The sequence below is a fragment of the Eurosta solidaginis genome, chromosome X (genome assembly GCF_040869045.1).
Source record: "Eurosta solidaginis isolate ZX-2024a chromosome X, ASM4086904v1, whole genome shotgun sequence".
In the NCBI taxonomy this organism is placed as follows: Eukaryota; Metazoa; Arthropoda; class Insecta; order Diptera; family Tephritidae; genus Eurosta; species Eurosta solidaginis.
The window spans coordinates 39632466-39651578 of NC_090324.1; the positions used below are offsets into that span (position 1 = coordinate 39632466).

Here is a 19113-nt window from a genome sequence, read left to right on the forward strand (position 1 = left end):
CATGCCCAAGTTTCAGGCATCACAAATTCGGTGTCAGCCCAGGTGAAAGAAGCATCAAAAATTGAATTACGTTCACCAATGGATGCCTGCTTCAGCCTGACTACACCCGTTCTAGTCCTAGCCAAACTCACTGGGAATCTTCCATCCTGCCATATCAACGTCATGACTATGCAGGCATTCCCAGACTTGGTTTTGGCAGACAAGAGGTTCTACATCAACGAAGATGTAGACCTCATACTTGGAGGAGACATATATCCCCAAATTATACTGAGTGGTCTGAAAAAGAATGTACTAAATACACTTTTGGCCCAAGAGACAGTGTTCGGTTGGATACTAACCGGTCGCATCGAAGCACCGAGTCCAACGAAGAGCATCATGTCATTCTACAACGAGGTTGCGTTGGACAACCAATTAAAAGCTTTCTGGGAGGTAGAAAATGTTCCCAAAAACAAAATGCTTAATGAAGAAGAAAGGTATTGTGAACAATTATTTAAGGACACAACAAAACGTGATGAAAGTGGAAGATATACAGTCTCGCTACCATTCAGGCAGGATTACCCTGAGAAGATTGCATTAGGACCGTCTCTAAAGCGCGCATGTTCACAATTCTTCAGAAATGAGGGGCGATTACTGAAAAACCAAGAGTTAGGGAAAGAGTATGTTCGGGTGTTATCCGAATACGAAACGCTTGGACATATGAGAAAAATTAAAAATAATGTACCATCCGACGATTCGGATAATTATTTCCTGCCCCACCACGCCGTTGTAAAGGCGGAAAGTACCACCACCAAGGTGCGCGTCGTCTTCAACGCGTCAAGTCCGACAGCAAATGGCATTAGTCTAAACGACATACTCCACCCAGGTCCAGTACTCCAAGCAGACTTGCCTATTTTAATTTTACGTTGGCGTCTGTATCGCTTTGTCTTTAATAGTGACATAGAAAAGATGTATAGGCAAATTTGGGTGACCGATAATCACGCCAAATTTCAAAGAATTGTCCATCGAACATCCCCCAACGAACCCATCAGTCTTTACGAACTAAAGACTGTCACATTTGGTGTAAACTGCGCCCCCTACCTCGCGATACGGTCACTTCTACAATTGGCTAATGATGTAGAAAATACCCACCCAATAGCATCGGGTATATTACGCGAAAGTATGTATGTCGACGACGTTTTATCTGGAGGGCATACAATAGCGTCAGCTATCAAAGCAAGGAACGAGATTCGCGAAGCATTACACTCAGCTGGCTTTCCATTGCGCAAGTGGACATCCAATTGTGAAGAAGTCCTTCAGGACATCCCCAAAACGGATTTGCTCAGCGAGGACTTCCTAGCGTTTGAAGAGGCTAGCTCGGTGAAGGCACTCGGAATACGATGGAACGCGCATTCAGACATGTTTTACTTCACCGCAGGAGTTTTAGAGAAGGGCGAGAACATCACCAAACGCGCAATCCTATCCGCTATAGCCAAACTTTTCGACCCTTTAGGCTGGCTTGCACCAATGGTCATAGTAGCAAAAATATTAATGCAGAATATTTGGTTAGAAGGCACCGGATGGGATGAGCCTGTCTCACCAAATACATTAGAACGGTGGAAAACCTTCACCCAACACTATGGCGAAATAGATAACATACGGATACCGCGGTGGGTAAATTTTTCCCCGGAAGGCGAAATAGAAATCCACGGCTTCTGTGACGCTTCCGAGAAAGCATATGCTGCAGCGATATATATGCGCGTAAAAAGAGACGATCAGTTTTTCATTCACTTACTCTTAGCAAAAACCAGAGTAGCTCCAGTGAAAACCATCTCGCTACCACGTTTAGAACTCTGCGGCGCCGTGCTTCTCGCAGAAATGATGGAATCAATATTCCGAAATATTCATTTGGGACCCGTAAAAGTTCACCTCTGGACGGATTCAACCATCGTACTCGCATGGATAAGAAAGCCGCCCTGTTCCTGGTCAACCTTCGTCGCACACCGAATCACTAAGATCATCGATATGGTCGGTAGCAAGGACTGGCTTCACGTGGACTCGGAATCTAATCCAGCGGATCTAGGAAGCAGAGGACTACTTGCATCAGAGTTGACCAACAATTCGTTGTGGTGGCAGGGACCTTCTTGGCTGCAAGAAGACAATTCCCACTGGCCAGCACAAGAGACCGAATACAAAACGTCCGTTGAGGAGAAGAGGGCACAAACATATGCCACGACAAGGGTAGATCATGTAGATATTCTCGACCGTTTTTCAAATTTACCCAGGGCTTTAAAGGTTCTCTCCTATGTTAGGAGATTTTATAAACGAACTCACCCAAAAACTAAAGCAATGTTCCACGAAAGGTCGTGCATAATCTCAGCCGATGAGATTAAGGCAACGACTCAAGCATTAATACGAGTCTGCCAGAAACAATTTTACGGGACAGAATATTTAAAATTGAAAAATAGGGAACCTATCGATCGAAAGAGTGAAATACTGTCACTCAACCCATATATCGACAAAGATGATATTATTAGAACAGGGGGGCGTCTAGGGGCTTCAAAGGACATGTCATACAATGAGCGTCATCCGATCATCTTGCCGTACAATTGTAGGCTGTCTCGCCTTACAGTTATGATGGCTCATCATGACTCCCTTCATGGCGAGAACCAGCTCATGCTCCGTCTTATCCGAACCCAATACTGGATACCGAATGTCAAGACCATGATCAGAGCCATCATCCACAAGTGCAAAACCTGCATTATTCACCGAAAGCAGGTACAGTCCCAACTTATGGGGACCCTTCCCTGCGAACGGACTATTTTTACCCGCGCGTTCACCAATACCGGGGTAGACTTTGCAGGGCCTTTCGACATCAAAAGCTACCGCGGTAGGGGATGTCGACTGTCAAAAGGCTACGTATGCCTTTTCGTCTGCTTTTCCACTAAGGCCATCCATTTAGAAGCCACTAGTGACCTTAGTACCCCAGGCTTCCTCGCGGCCTTTTCGCGTTTTATCGCGAGAAGAGGATGTCCGAAGAACATCTACTCCGACAATGGTACGAACTTTGTCGGAGCTTCCAGATCTCTACGATCGGAATTCAAAGCCTTCCTGGCAGAAAGCCGAGACAAAACAGTCTCCAAGTATAGCCATCAAGCATTAACTTGGCATTTTATTCCCGCTGGCGCTCCACATATGGGCGGCTTGTGGGAAGCGGGAGTGAAGAGCTTCAAAAGCCACTTCAAAAAGATCGCTTCTCCCCACAAATATACTATGGAGGAGTTCCAAACACTTTTGTGCCGGATTGAGGCGTGCCTCAACTCGCGCCCTCTCAGTCCGGGGTCGAATGACCCAACGGACCTGGAACCCCTAACTCCAGGACATTTCCTAACAGGCAGCCATCTTCTGGCGCCGCCAGAACCGGATGTGAACGAAAGCACGGCCTCCATAATAAACAGATGGCAGAAGCTCAAAGCCCTCCATCACACTTTCTGCAAACGATGGAAGGTGGAATATCTATCCGAACTTCAAAAACGAGTGAAGTGGAAGCATCCCAAAGAAAATATAAAAGTGGGAGATCTCGCTGTCCTCAAAGAGGACAACTTATCTCCCAACGAGTGGAGGCTAGGTAGAGTCGTCGACGTACACCCCGGAGAAGATAACCGAGTACGTGTAGTCGACCTCATAACCGAGAAGGGTCAAGTCAGACGACCTTTGGTCAAACTGATCCTTCTTCCCACGGAGATAGATTGTGCGAGGACCAAAAGCTTCGCTTAACAATCCCCCCCGTTCCTCCACATCCCTCCGTTCAAAAAAAAAAAAAAAAAAAAAAACCATCCCACTCACTCGTTGTTCCATAACGAGTATACCAAAAAAGCCTTTACGCAGACCCTCGGTCTGCCACAGAAAACAAAGGCACTCGGCCCATAATCTTTTTTTAAATTTTCAAAATTTCAAAACCCAGCGCTCGCCCACCGAGGCCAATCAACCACCCTAATGCAGATCCCCATCTGCCACAAAACAATTATTTTTCATTTTCAAAATCAAACCCACAATTCACCCGCTCTCCCAGAGCGAGGACAGCAAATCAACCCAACTTCACCCGCTCACCCCGAGCGAGGATCACAGCACACCTACACACTCGGCCAAAGGCGCGAGACAAACAAAAATGTATGTTTACATGAATCCGAAATCGTAAAGTTTTCGTGGTGACACTGATGAAGGTTCATCTTCAGAAAGTCTTCCAAGCACCAAGCGAGACCGACCGGATTTTTTCATTCTAGTAGGCATTCAACAAAGCAATGATGCGGTAATTAAGAAGTTTGTATTTTGCATCGACGTTCGATTTCGATTAGGGCTTAAGGTAGAAAACTTGGCGAAATAGTTCATTACGCCCCTGTGAAATGGGCATAAAACTCATTATTCAATCAACAAGATTGCCAGAAAAGATTCAGAAGCCGAACATTGAAAATGATTCAAAACTTTCGATCATCTACAGTAACCACAGTAGACTCAAGTATGATTCCACCATGTGGGATTGGCAAACTTTCTCTATTCAGTTTTTGTTTTTTTTTTTGGACATTACGAGGAGTCATATCAAAAAATTGTTCAAAACTAGCCCTGTTGTTTAAATTATATGATAACTCATTATTTGGTCAGAAAGAGTAATCAAATTGTATTTATATGTAGGGAAATTCAAAATTTAATCATCTAAATGCTGAGTGGGTTGTATATTCATTCCATTATTCCAATAAGTTTTCTCATAAATATATGGTTTGAAAAGCGGTAGAATATACAGTAAACAATAACTAGGATAATTCATCTGAAAATCAAATATTAGTGCTCGTTATATCGTACTTTACAACAGTAAGCAGCACATTTTTACTTATTGATGTATTAAGATGTTATTGATAAAAATCTATCATAAATGTGATTTTAAATAACACAGCCCCTTATGCATACAAATACAAACGGTTTATAAAGCTTTTTAAAGTGGTATTTCAATGCTAGGGTAAGAATTTGGGGTTCTCTATTATATCAGGGTGACGATATAAAAAATTGATTGGTAAATTTAAATTATATTTACAATTGTATAAAAAATAATTGGCAATGTTAAGTTATCTATTTGATCGGTATTCGGTTCAACTAAAGCAGTTGCAATAGTTGCAACTGCTATCACAAACGATTTAAACAGAGTCAGATTTGTAAAACCAAAACAGTTCAGGCATAATATGGACGATAGCGTTGCGAGAACAAAAGCCAAAGTTCCTTCCAGTGATTTTTTGAGTTACTCCACTTGATGCGACCAAATTTCGAACCGATCACACTTGCAACTGTATCTCCAAATCCAATTGTAAGAATACCCGAGAAAAGAGGGACAATTCGATTAGTGTAACTAGATGTGTTGTCTTGGTAGCAAGGGCATGGGCTTATCCATAAAGGCAATGAACAACCAATAAGCAGGCAAAATGGCGTTAAGGCGAATACTCCCGCATCTTTTTCGTCAGAGAAGGATGCAAAGGCGTTGCGTAAATGCACATCCAATGGTGGTATATTACATATACGAACTAATTCAAAAACTGTAATAAGAGCCAATGCCACGCCAGATGCAATGTAAAGGAAATCGCATTGATACAGTAATCCAGGTACGTAGACTATTACAATAAGCAAATGAAATAGTTTGCGAACTCGTGTGGATGCCTTTCCCTGACTTTGCGTTCGCCCCCATACTATAACAACCGTTAAAGCAACCAGAGCTACATAGAACATAATTATTTTTATCCTAACTTCGTCTTTTCGTATAAATTTAAGTAGCGCAATTATAGGAATTGGTTTCGTAATTGGTGTGCACGTAACACCTATAGCCAATAATAGCATTAATATATAAAAGTAGATTTTCATACGAAATACATTGGCAACAGCTAGCAGCCAACAAACAGCAAACAAATAAGATAGCGCACACATCATGATCACATTAAGTTGCTCAAAATCACTCCTTACTTTCGTAGCATTGACAATATTAGGAACTTTCAACATTGTATTAAATAGAAATAGCATCAATCCCTGTACCAGTACCGCCGCTTCACCTAAGCTAAAGCTACCAGGAAATCCACGCATCACGCGTATATAAGTATTCTGGTAACAGAAGGTAGTAACGAATCCCAAGAATAGTCCATAACTCCAGGACAGTTGCAATAGTACGTTGTACAATAACGTAGTAAAAAGACCAGGTACAAAAGCAACAACCAACTTCAGCAGCAAACTAGTCTTGTAAAACATATAAAGAAAGAAGCATAAGCTTTCGACAAACATACCGATGGCGGCAATAGTGAATGTGAATTGTGTCGTAATTTCTTCATTACATCTGTTGTTTTGTAAAAGATTCGATGCGAAGGCTAACGGAAGCAGCATGCATAGCCAATGGCCAGGCGAGGCGATAGGTCTCGAAACTATATCGCGTGAAGGCGGTCCGTTTCCGACATCGGAAATTCCTTTGGTGTTCGTCCTCTGCACTGGATTCTGCTGGGGTATCACTGTTTTCATTTTCCATTAATGTTGAAGAGAATATCACAAACTTTACCACAATCTCCTTAAATATCTTCAACTTATTTAGACAAAGATTCGTTTTGAGCTCTTAACGGTTTAAATCAAGTGCAAAATTTCTACATAAATATTGTAAACACGGCTCAATTTTTTCTTGGTTTAAGTTACTCCCGCACCGTGGCCTTAGTACAGGCCTACCGTCGATGCAATTTTAAGTCACAGAAAGCTAGTAAATCTGATGCAGCGTAGAAATCGGTGGAAGCTAGTACTAAAAATGAAACAAACCATAGGACGTTCGCGTAGTTGCATGGTGCAAGTTGCGCAATTTTAAGCAAAAAGTTTTTAATTTTGTCACTTCCCTATTCACCGTTTACATGTGCCGTAGTATGATAGCCAATGGACGCAAACCGCTTTGTTCTCCGATGCAACAACAAATGAAAGATGAGCAAAAACCAAAGATCGCAGTGCGTTTACTAATAAAACCTAAACGCATACTACATTTAAAATCAGCACACTTAATTGGAACACAAGAGCTTTAACAGAGCACTGAAACGACAGAATGACTTCCGTTTCATCATCCACGACTTATGCCACCAAAAGACTTCATATCACCCACGTCGACGCTTTTGGTCCGTATTTGCGTATATACGGCCATGCGAATCTGGATGCCATGACAGTTGCGCGCAATAGAATTCAACAAATGCTGCCCACATGCCTCGCCATCGATCCCACATGGCCGGTGCAGCGGCAATTGGTACCGCTACGCACTGGCGCAATGTGTCTTTATAAGAGCATGAATGGATCAACATCTACTGACCTTGAATTCAAACGGGTGCTCATTTTGGATGTCATAACTAATAGTGCTCAAAATGAGACGCATGGACAAAATCCGATCGTCAAGGTGGAAGTAGAGTTGTTGATTACGGCCGAAAAGCACTAGTTGTGAGTTTTGAGCTCCTCTTCTTCCAACAACAAGACGCCTTGTCGACTATGGCCACGATATGCACCTCGTACATCTTACTGGGCATTTGCAAGGACTTCAAACCCGGTGAGCTGGATGAGATTTCACGCATTATCCTGCGGCAAACTCTAGACATATCCATCGATTTTGAATATAAACAATTTAAATTTATAAGTATGAAATGGAAGGAATTCAATTTTGCTGAGTTTTTAATACATCAAAAGAATATTGGTGCCCCTATCGCAAACGATTTGCTACGTGATAATTTTGCGAAATTTATCAAACAGCACTGCAGGCACAACAAACACAACATTTAGCAGCGTCACAGCAGCAACAACAACACCAACTTCAAAAGCAAACAATGCAAATGTACGCTGCTAACAGCGGCAATATTAACAATAATAATTACTATGCCATTAACCATAGCAATAATTTAGCAACAGCTAGCGGTATATATCCGTCGGTTGGTCGTTCCGTAGCCTCGCGTTTACATCAGTATCAGTTACAGCCGCAGTTACAACAACAACAACCACATTTAGCGATGCAATCACATATGATGAATTTACAGCGTCCCATGCAACCTCGTATGCCACATACCGTTGGTAATTTGCGTTCGTTATATATACCTTATATGGCTCCTAATTATCACCAGCAAACTGCTTATAATGGGTTTTTCATCAAACGTTGCTACTCACAAAAAAAAAAAAAAAACTTGAATATAAAAGACGCCAGCAAACTTTTAACGTGCTAGCTGCTGGAATTAGAAGTGATAACTACACTTTTGGACATGGAGAATAACTACTTCACTAATCTTTTACATGCTAAATTATTGTTTTTTGTACGATGATGGTGAATAAAGAGAACTTACATAGATGAAGATGATGATACGAGTTTTCCCCAACACGTGCTTATTCGAATGTAGAGAATAATTGCTTATGATAAGAAACTTTGAATCTCAAGAGATACATTCCTTCAACGAATCAGGTTGGTTTTCTTTTTTTTGGATTGTAGGTAATTTCGTAGTCCTTGTCCTGCTGTTCTGAGCCATTGGGGATAGAACCCTTTTCATTCGCATCTTGTGATATGGCCAATGTGGATCTATTAATTGATTCACCATCATTGACCATCTTGTGCACGCCGTAGTAAAAAATGAAATGAACGAACGGAAAATCACTTGATACACTTCCCGTTGTTTCAATTCATAGGAATTTTACATTCTATACACGGGTATGTATGAATGTGCGTTTTTTTTGTCTTTGCCGTTGGTATGCTGGTACCAGTGAGCGGAATGCTAAAAGTGAAAATAGTAGTAGTTGGTAGGTTTTACCAAGAAAACACCAGCTACAGTTCAGATGTGTACAAACAATTAATAAGGTATGGTAAAACAAATATCGCACATTCTCAAGGAAATGACACCTTTAAAACACGTAAACAAGACAAAATTACATGCACATTTGTATATATCTATGTACATAGCTTATGCCTATACGATACTCACTTTTTTCCTGTATCGTGAGTGTGAAATACTGACAAACATGCACCAAAATGTCTAATCACAACAACAATTTTCCAAGGTACCAAAATTACTGCCGAAAAACAACCAATGTCAGCATGTTATCGTTTACGTAAAACTTCCTATTGTCGTTCAAATTATTCAAAAAAAAAAAAAAAACTGAGAAAAATAGCGCAGAAAATATTCGCGTACTCAGTCGATATATTTCTCTACTCAAAAATTTATTTCCTGTTTAAGTTCTTTTTTTCTCAAAATTTACTGATTTGGTCAGTATCGCCTCCTAATGTTAGTTGGGTGGGCTCTGCAATTCAATACTTTAAAATTATCGCAGTATGCGTTTTCAGTGCGAAAATACTGAAATATTGGTAGAATCTAAGTGTTGGTAGCAGAAGTAGTAGAAAATGAAAAATGGGTCAAAAAGGTATGTCAAACTACCAATGCGGTAAAGTACGTGCACTGACTGCCCATATACTTATACCAACGTATGTACATATATATGCCGAGTTTGAAATGTACATTATATTAGGGATGCACAAAATGATGCAAACGGGTACCGAAGAACCCGTTTCCGAAAAATCGGTACCGGAGCCAAACACCCTTCGGGAACCGTGCCATTTGCTAAAGGCCATCAATTAAACCGGACTAGAAGCGTATTTGGGGAAAGGTTGAATAAATAACTCTCATAAATAACCGAAAGGTAACACAAAAAGAGGAAAATGGTACATTCTACAAATGATTCTCCTCATCCAAAACGAACATTTTTTTTATTTTTTCTTTACATCGCATACAATTTTGCTGTCCAAACATTTTTTTTTTGTGGCGGGCAGGGAAGTTGTTGGGTTTTAGAACCAACAACACAAATAACAGCGACTCAAAAGAACCCACGCTATACACTTTCTACCCGGTTCGGCACCAGAATGTGTGAACCGAAAATCGTAAATGCTCATTTTCTACAGCACTAGTGTGCCCGTGGCCAACTAAAACGCTGCCGGGTGACACAAAATAAACAAAATAAGGCACTAAAGACCCAGGCACATAACGTGCGGGGAAAGAGGCCATGCACATAATGCACGCCACATATGAATCTTTTTTTTTGCAGCGACAGATGTTTCCCCTTATGCGCGCGTTAATAAAATTTCCCAAATTCCCAATAATACAACTAGGGACCACTCGCCCATGCACTTTGACAATGACCCGACCCATTGAAACCTATTTCACTCCTTTCAGGAAAATGGGTCGTTTTGCCGCTTTAAAACGTAATGCTGCCACGAACGCAGCGCGTTATTCGTCGGAATGCCGAGTGTGTCTTGAGCGACACCCTATCCGCTGGTGCCCAACCTTTCGGGCGAAGAGGCCAGAAGAGCGCCTCTACGTAACCATTCGCGAAAGCTACTGCGGAAATTGTCTGGCGCCTGATCACCGCTCTAACGCGTGCCCAAGCCAAGGGCGATGCAAACGGTGCGGCGAGAAGCACCACACGATGCTGCACATCGCCTCGATCGACGAAGAGGAGCAGCTATTACGAGAAGCCCGCTCCAAGCCATGGAGCATCCAAGTGGAAGAGGAGCTAGATTCACCCCGAGAGCGGCTAGACGACTCAATCTCGTTATATGCGTCGGACGCTGGAACGGAGACTGGACCTCTTCGTCCACCCCGAAACCCAGATGCCAGCCGAACCGGAGCGGAGACGCGGTCTCTTCGCCCGACCACAACGCCTACAGCCAAATCATTTCGACCACTTCTGCAGCACGAGAGGAAGCGGCTCCAACAAGGGACAGCGACAGCCCAGCGCCATACATATAACGGCCGAGCGGAGACCCGGTCTCTTCGCCGGCAACCCAGGAACCCCCAACGGAGACGACATTCGCGCGACCGCAGAGCGGAGACACGGCCTCTTCGCCTGCACCAACGACATCAGCCACAAGATCGTAGCCACGGAGGCAACACGCTGCAGCTCACCACCGTGTCCACCTTCCGGTCAGGGCTCGTAGCCCAACATCCAGCGGCCACCGCCACCATGATACCAACGGTAGCGATCACACCCACCGCGGTCGTGAAGATAGAAGCTGGGGGGCGGCTACACCTCGTCCGGGCCGTAATTGACGGATGCTCCCCCACCACCGTGATAGCATATGAGCTCGCCCAGGAGCTCCAACTCCCTGCCAGCAACATTGGCGGGAAAGCAGGATGCCTACTACGCATACGAGGAAGACACGGCCAAAATAAACGAATTGCAACCCATGCGGCGGTCGTGTCCAATTTTCGGCGAATGGCCCCCACGACCAGCGTCGACAGCGCCATAGCATCCCCGTACGCACATCTCCGTCTGGCGGATCCACAGTTTTATTCATCCGCCCCGATCCGCCTCGTACTAGGGACAGACGTATATGCCGAAATAATGCTACCAGGGATTCTGCCCACCACGTTTGGCCCTTTGCTGGCTCAGAGTACCATCTTCGGTTGGGTACTCTCGGGCACAACCAAGGCCTAACATGAAAATGTTCGGTAACGACCGAAATCCATGAATTTTACACTTTTTTATTTTTTATTGAATTTCTGCTGTACACAGTCGCAAGAGGTGTGCGTTTAAAATCTTGTATCATTACAATACGTTCCTTTTTTATTGAATTTTCTTCATACAAAATTCACAAGCATAGAATTTCCAATGAATTTGTAATAAACGGCAAGAAATATGAACACGTATATCTTCTTACTTCTTTTCGCAATCCCTAGCTCTAGGCAAACCTGGCTTAGGCCTTGAATAATAACGGGAAAAGTGCCGAATGACAGAGGCATCAGCAACCAAGCTCACCCATTGCGCAGACCATCTTGCGTGCCGCCAAGCCGGCGGACTGACCAGGGTTTATGTTAAGTTAAATATAATTAGTTATAAGTCTTTTTATTTTTTTCTCCTCTTCTTCACGGTCGGTGATCCTTGGCGGACTGTGATGTTGCGTACCGCAAGGGGGGCGGCATGTTTAGGCCCAAGGCCTAACTTTTACTTGATTGACGGCGCCCCTCCCTAACGTTTTAATAAGATTTCCAGCCACCCACACTCACGCCGCATTTGTGTGCATGCATGCACATGCATGCGTTTCATACGCATGCATGTGTGTGTGCAGGTTGTCAGCACCCATGCACGTATATGTGGGGGCTGTTGTGTGTGTGGCTTTTTTCCCCTCCTTAATACCAGAGGACCTTTTCGCGGCTTAGCGGTTGTCCTCAACGGCACAACCGGTCTCTTTTTCGATCGACCGCCAACCAGCACACATCGCAAGGATCATCATCGTCACTTAAAGCGCCAAGGTAATATTGTATCAACACTGTATATATTCCCATCACTCTACATTAAAGTATTATTTTATAACGAGGAATTCCTCTTGTGTTTTTATTTATTTCTTTTGAGCGAACCATCCACTCCAAGATCGACCCGTGTGCGCCTACCCACTGCCGGTTCCAGACGCACCCAGGCCGAACAGCACCGATGCCTGCCGACCACCCAGATAATTTGCGGTCCACCTTTTAAGACACGGGGGAAGGGTAGACCCTTCCAGGTCCTGCAGTAACGAGCCATGGTTGACCGTATCAAAAGCTTTTGATAGGTCTAGCGCTACGAGTACTGTTCTATGGTGGGGTTTATTGATTTAAACCGCAATTTATCTCGGTGCTAATGGCATTTAGCGCGGTGGTAGTGCTATGGAGTTTTCTGAAGCCATGCTGATGAGGGGCTAGCTGCAAATTTGCTTGGAAATAAGGGAGCAAAATGGCTTCAAGCGTCTTTGCCACTGGCGGTTGGAGAGATATCGGACGATACGACTCACCTATTTTAGCTGGTTTTCCAGGCTTTAGTAGCGGGACCACCTTGGCCATTTTCCATTTCTCAGGTATGACAAAGGTGGAAAGAGACAGATTGAAGACATGCGCTAAATATTTGAAACCCTCTTTCCCTAGGCTTTTAAGCATCGGCATGGCTATGCCGTCTGGGCCCACTGCTTTGGAAGGGTTAGCACGACCAATGGCGTCCTCAACCTCTTTAGCGGTGTTGGTGATTGGATTCGATAGGGACTTTACGGTGGACCAAAGTTTACCCATACCGGTAGAGAGGTTACAACCTCTTAGGTGCTCCTCCCATTTCGCCCACTTGTGTTCATCCACAAGCAATCTGATGCGTTGAATTATATCCCTTATTTGGGGGTCGCCTGGATCAAGCTGCCTTATAAGGTCACGTTCTCTCGCTAAGTTTGCGGCCTCCGCCGGGAAGTGGGGCCGGATTTCGGGAATTCTCCCGGCGGGAGTGAAATATGCAGAGGCGGATTTAATGACCTTACGGAAGGCACGCTCCCCTTGGCGGGCATCAGTCGGGATAGGGAGGGCAGCAAAGCGGCTGTCGGTAAAGGATTTATATTCTACCCACTTTCCTTTTTTGAAGTTTATGAAAGTGCGTTTTTCAGTGACGATGAAGTCGGCGGTACGCTCAAGCGAAATAAGTATGGGCAGGTGGTCGGATGCCAATGTTACGATCGGCTGCCAGTTGACGCAGTTTGCGAGTTCTGCACTCACGATTGAGATATCTGGCGAGCTGTGACAGCTTCCTACCATACGTGTGGGGGCGTCTCCGTTTATTGTGCAGAACGTCGTTTCTTCTATTTGATCCGCCAACATCTCACCACTACTGTCCGCCCGCAAGTTTGAATGCCAAAGATCATGATGGGCATTGAAATCGCCTAAGATAATGCGATTGTTGCCAATGAGTAAGGCCCTGAGGGCGGTATCCACTGGGGCAACAGGTGGCAGGAGGCATGTAGATGTTGATGATTTCTCGGTTTGCATCGCCTGACCGGACAGATAGGCCTTGACGTTCTGAGACATTGTTCCTGCGGTCGATGCCAGGATCAAATATATAATATTGCACAGAGTGGTGTATGATAAACGCGAGATCGCCTCCATTTCCGCTCTCGCGGTCTTTCCTGTGGACGTTATACCCAGAGCAGGTATGCAATGCAGATCTTGCTGTGAGTTTAGTCTCTTGAATCGCAGCAATGCGGATGTTGTGCCGCTTCATGAAATCGACTATCTCCGTAATCTTCCCAGTTAGTCCATTACAGTTTAACTGCAGAATTCTGCTGTGCATAAGGGGAGACGTCTGGGGGTAAATGACGGGTGACTACGCCTGGGTTGTGGAAGGCCAGGACGCAATTGCTGTTGTGGCCCTGGGACTGGGCGTCCTTGGGCAAGCATTGGGGTACCGGGATGATTTGGGTTTGCGACCTGGCAACATGGCGCGATGAAACCCGTCGGGGGGTTGCCGTCGCGGAGACCACAACATCTGGGAAAGTGGCACCACCCAAGGCAGGAGCTGCATTGTGCGGATGTCGCAAACCTATATATTCTGTGCTGGCAGACGGTGCAAACGGAGGTAGGGACTAAGAGTGTGTTTCCCTGACCTGCACGATTGCTGCCGGAAAAGAGGGGGGGGAGAAGACGGGGGCAGGGGCTGATGCTCAGCATTGCTACCAACTCTACTACGAAGGTAGTAGTTATGAGTGGTATCAGCTGTTTGATTTGTTGGCGCCGTGGGGCGCGAGCAGCAGCGGGTACTTGTTGTGGTTTGCTGAGCAGCGGGCTGCTGGAAGGTAGTGGGGGGCGCTTAGGCGTAGACTACGGGACGCCCTTGGGCGTGAACAGCAAGGAGCCACAAAAGATTTATAAAAGTTACGTGGACGTCGGGTTTTGGGATCAAGCCCAGAACAACCTGTCCGATGCAACCATCCCTTGCACTAGACACACTGAACAGAGTATGACCCTCCTAAAAAGATTCTTTTCCGGCAGATGCAGCAAAACCGTTTCTCAGGACCGGGGTCAGGAGACGGACCCGGATTGGATTCGATGCCTTCCCGGAGTAAGAGAATATGGAGCAGTCCTGCTGCAAGGAGCTGCTGGGAGGATGACAATTTTTGGGGGGGACGAAACAAATTAGATGGGGTCACACTGAAATGACAGTCCTTGGTCGGGAAAAATTCCGAGTCGCTCCGGCACATAGAACCGACTGCCTTGGGAAGCAAATTTGCTACTTCTATTCCTTTTTACCAACTATATTCATATGCCAGTCAAAACAAACCACCGCTGTATAGCTAAATGGTTAGCGCAGCATGCCTAAAGCGTACTGATGATGAAGGCTTAGCACCCTTCGAAATGGATCTATCTGCGCAGCTATGGCAGGTTGTCTGAAAAATTTTCTACTTACTATTCCAAAAACAAAATACAATTTTTCAAATTTAGAAAAATTAAAAAATAACAATAATTATCATTAGAAAAAAATTACTGTTCTGGCCTTGAGCTCCATTCGAACCTTGAATGATTAAATTTTTTATATTGCCTTTTATGCTAATTTATTTTATTTCTTATTTTACGTTATTATATATTCTTTTACTTCAACTTAGTTTATTAATATTTAAATGCAACTTGACTGAATCGGAAAATTTCACGTTGTATATTAAACGAAAAAAAAACGTCCCTTGATTTTAGGTGAAAACGGCAACGGGCATCATGGTGGCCGTATTGCATAGGCAATATATTACCCACTATCTACATATTAATACGCTAACAAAATTTCCATAGAATCAATTGACAGGCTGTTTCGCATACTTAGCATACATAAAATCATATAAAAGTTATATGAATCGATTCGTATGGATCAGCCGCAGTGCATAGGCCTATTTGTTTTAACAAATATTAATCTAATTGTTTATAATTAATAGAAAAAGTTTTTTGTAAATTCGAGCAATTCATACAAATATCGAAATTCATTTTCGTGCACAAGCGCGCCATCTTTGGGAACAATTATCTAAGTGTTCTAATGCGAATTTCAAAGACATAAACCTTTATGTATCCCCGCTAAATTCCAAAGCACAAATGTTTCACCTATTCTAAAAAATTGTTCCAAAATAATTTGTAGCGTAACAAAAAATCTTAAATAGAATTAATTTTTGACCGGCCCATATTTCGTGGCAAATTTCCCTTACACGTGAATACATAAGCCTTTATTTAAAAGATTGTTTGTTTTTGATTTTAGTTGTTTTCAAAAAAACATGAAATCACGAATAATGAGTTAACTTTTGTTGAAACTTACTAATTTATTTATAAAAATTAATGGCAAATTTGCCCGAAAATGTTTTTGCATTGCAAATTTAATCCTCACTTTAGATAAAGTACGTTTTATACTGAACAAAAAAAAAAGTTACAAACATATAACATTAAATTTTTTGTATTGCTTTTTTTATGCTAATTTATTTAATTTCTGTATGTTTGTTTAATCGGGTGTTCAGTTTATACTTATATTTAAGAATTCATGAGCTTAGCACCGGCTTATAATATTTGAATTTCAATTATTATGTTTTATAGGAGAAACTGAAAAGAATGAAACATTTACTGGCATATTGCTATGGAACCATTTCGAAAACCGCCAACGTAATCATCATCAGGCAATTTTGTAATGTTATCAAAGGTTTCACCGGGATTCGAACCGTGAATCACATGGTGAAACTGCAGTAGCCTTTAACCACTAGGCTATCCTGCTGGTATTTGTTTTCATGCTTAATTCAGTTTTTCTCATTTCTACACTAACAACACAATTGAGGCATTTTGTCTCTATATTAATTTGTGTGCCATGTAGATTTGTTTTCGTAAAGTTCTTCTTCGTTGCGAATGAGAAGCTTTGTAAACTCAGGCTCAGTTGTACATATTTATGTATGTTTGTTTAATGGTGTGTTCAGTTTATACTTATATTTAAGAATTCATGAGCTTAACATCGGCTTATAATAATTGAATATCAATTATTATGTTTTCTAAGAGAAACTGAAAAGAATCACAGCGGCCGTATTGAATAGGCAGTATATTACCCACTATCTATATATTAATACGCTAACAAAATTTCCATACAATCAATTGACAGGCTGTTTCGCATACTTAGCATGCGTAAAATCATATAAAAGTTATATGAATCGATTCGTATTGATCAGTCGCAGTGCATAGGGCTATTTTTGTTAACAAATATTACTCTATTTGTTTATAATTATTATAAAAAGTTTTTTTTAAATTCGAGCAATTCATACAAATATCGAAATTCATTTTCGTGAACAAGCGCGCAATTTTTGGGAACAATTATCTAAGTGTTCTAATGCGAATTTCAAAGACCTAAACATTTATGTATCCACGCTAAATTCGAAAGCACAAATGTTTCACATACATACAAATATGTTTTCCCATTGTTGCCACTTACCTATAATAGCTTCTACCAAAATCCTAAAAAATTGCTCCAAAACAATTTGTAGCGTACCAAAAAATCTTAAATAGAATTAATTTTTGACCGACCCATTTTTTGTGGCAAATTTCACTTACACGAAAATACATAAGTTTTTATTTAACAGATTCTTTGTTTTTTATTTTAGTTGTTTTCAAAAAAACATGAAATCACAAATAATGAGTTAACTTTTGTTGAAAATAACTAATTTATTTATAGCAATTAATGGCAAACTTGCCCGAAAATGTTTTTGTATTTGCAGATTTAATCCTCATTTTAGATAAAGTACGTCTTATACTGAACAAAAAAAAAAAAGTTACAAAAATATAACATTAAATTTTTTATATTGCCTTTTATGCTAATTTATTTTGTTTCTTATTTTATTTTATTATATATTCTCTTATTTAAAATTGGTTTATTATTATTTAAATGCAACTTGACTGAATCAGAAAGTTTCACGTTGTATGTTAAACGAAACAAAAAAACGTCCCAAAAATGTTTTTGATTTTAGGTCAAAGCGGCTGTAGAGTTATCTACTTATAACAAATATACTTGTTATATTTTAAATTTATTCTTATTATATTAGTTATTTTTTTTATTATCAAAAAAATGAAAATATTTTAGTCATAAAAAATATCTTTTAAAGTAAATAAAGTTTAAATAAATTATTGAAAATAAATAGTTTTATCTAAACTATATTGGCGATCCTACCAACGGACCTAAAATTATTTGAACGTGCATACTTGTAGAACGAATTTGGACTTAAATTAACTGTAAAAACATATAAAAGAATTTTGACTAAAATAAAGACTATTATTTACAAAATAGTTTATATGCAAAATTTTCGCTTCAACGTCAATAAATTATTTGAACAAGAATCTTTAAATTTTTAATACAATAGTGAACAATTATAAAATTAAAATCTCTACTATTACAATACAATATCTATCAATAATTCATGATAAGATACATTGCCTGAATCGCTTCAACTTCAAAAGGACTGTGCTAGTGATTTGGTGTTTGCTAAGAATCAACTAACTAAAATACCAGCATTTGTGTCTCTATTTACACGCCTTACTTTGCTGAATTTGTCATGCAATCAACTTTCTGATCTGCCGAAAGAATTGGGTGTCTGAATACGTTACGGGAGTTGAAAATATACAATAATCGTTTTGATCACATACAAAGCTGCCTCGATGAAACAAAAAAATCTTGAAATCCTATTAGCCAGTGATAATCGTATCAATCATATAGATTCTTAAATCAAAAATTAAATATATATATATATGTTTGGCATTACGAATTTACCATTTCTTTTAGTCTACGACCACATTTATTTTTTAATTGTCACTAATATTCTACTAAACTAGTCATATAACATACAGCAATTTGTTTTTGAAAATTCAACTTTATTAAAATTTAAAAAATATCAAAATAAATGTAACACATAAAATTAATAGTATCAGTGTAATGAATGACCTGACTATTTGGTGAACTATATTGTTCAAAGTTTTATATTTTTCGACAACTAATATTTATATTTTATTTTTAAAAGTTTGTTTCTTCAATCTTTTGTTATATTATGAAACAAAAATTGTATCTAAACAAAATAATTCCATTTATAATACTAATGTTACATTACTTAAAAATGTATTTTAATTGGTTTAAAACAATAGTCAATTTATTATTTATATTAATTATGTACACTCTTTCTCCAGTTTATAATCAAAAATATATATCATTAACACATTTAAGAAATTTTGCAACAGACATACAAACTTCACAATACAAGTAAATTCATATTTAACAAACCTCATTTTC

The 19113-nt window shown here is 41.0% G+C and overlaps 1 pseudogene; it reads right to left on the reverse strand.

Moving 5' to 3' along the window:
- Nucleotides 1–5047: 5047 nt before the first annotated feature.
- Nucleotides 5048–6704, reverse strand: LOC137234864 (dolichol kinase-like; annotated as a pseudogene).
- Nucleotides 6705–19113: the final 12409 nt, after the last annotated feature.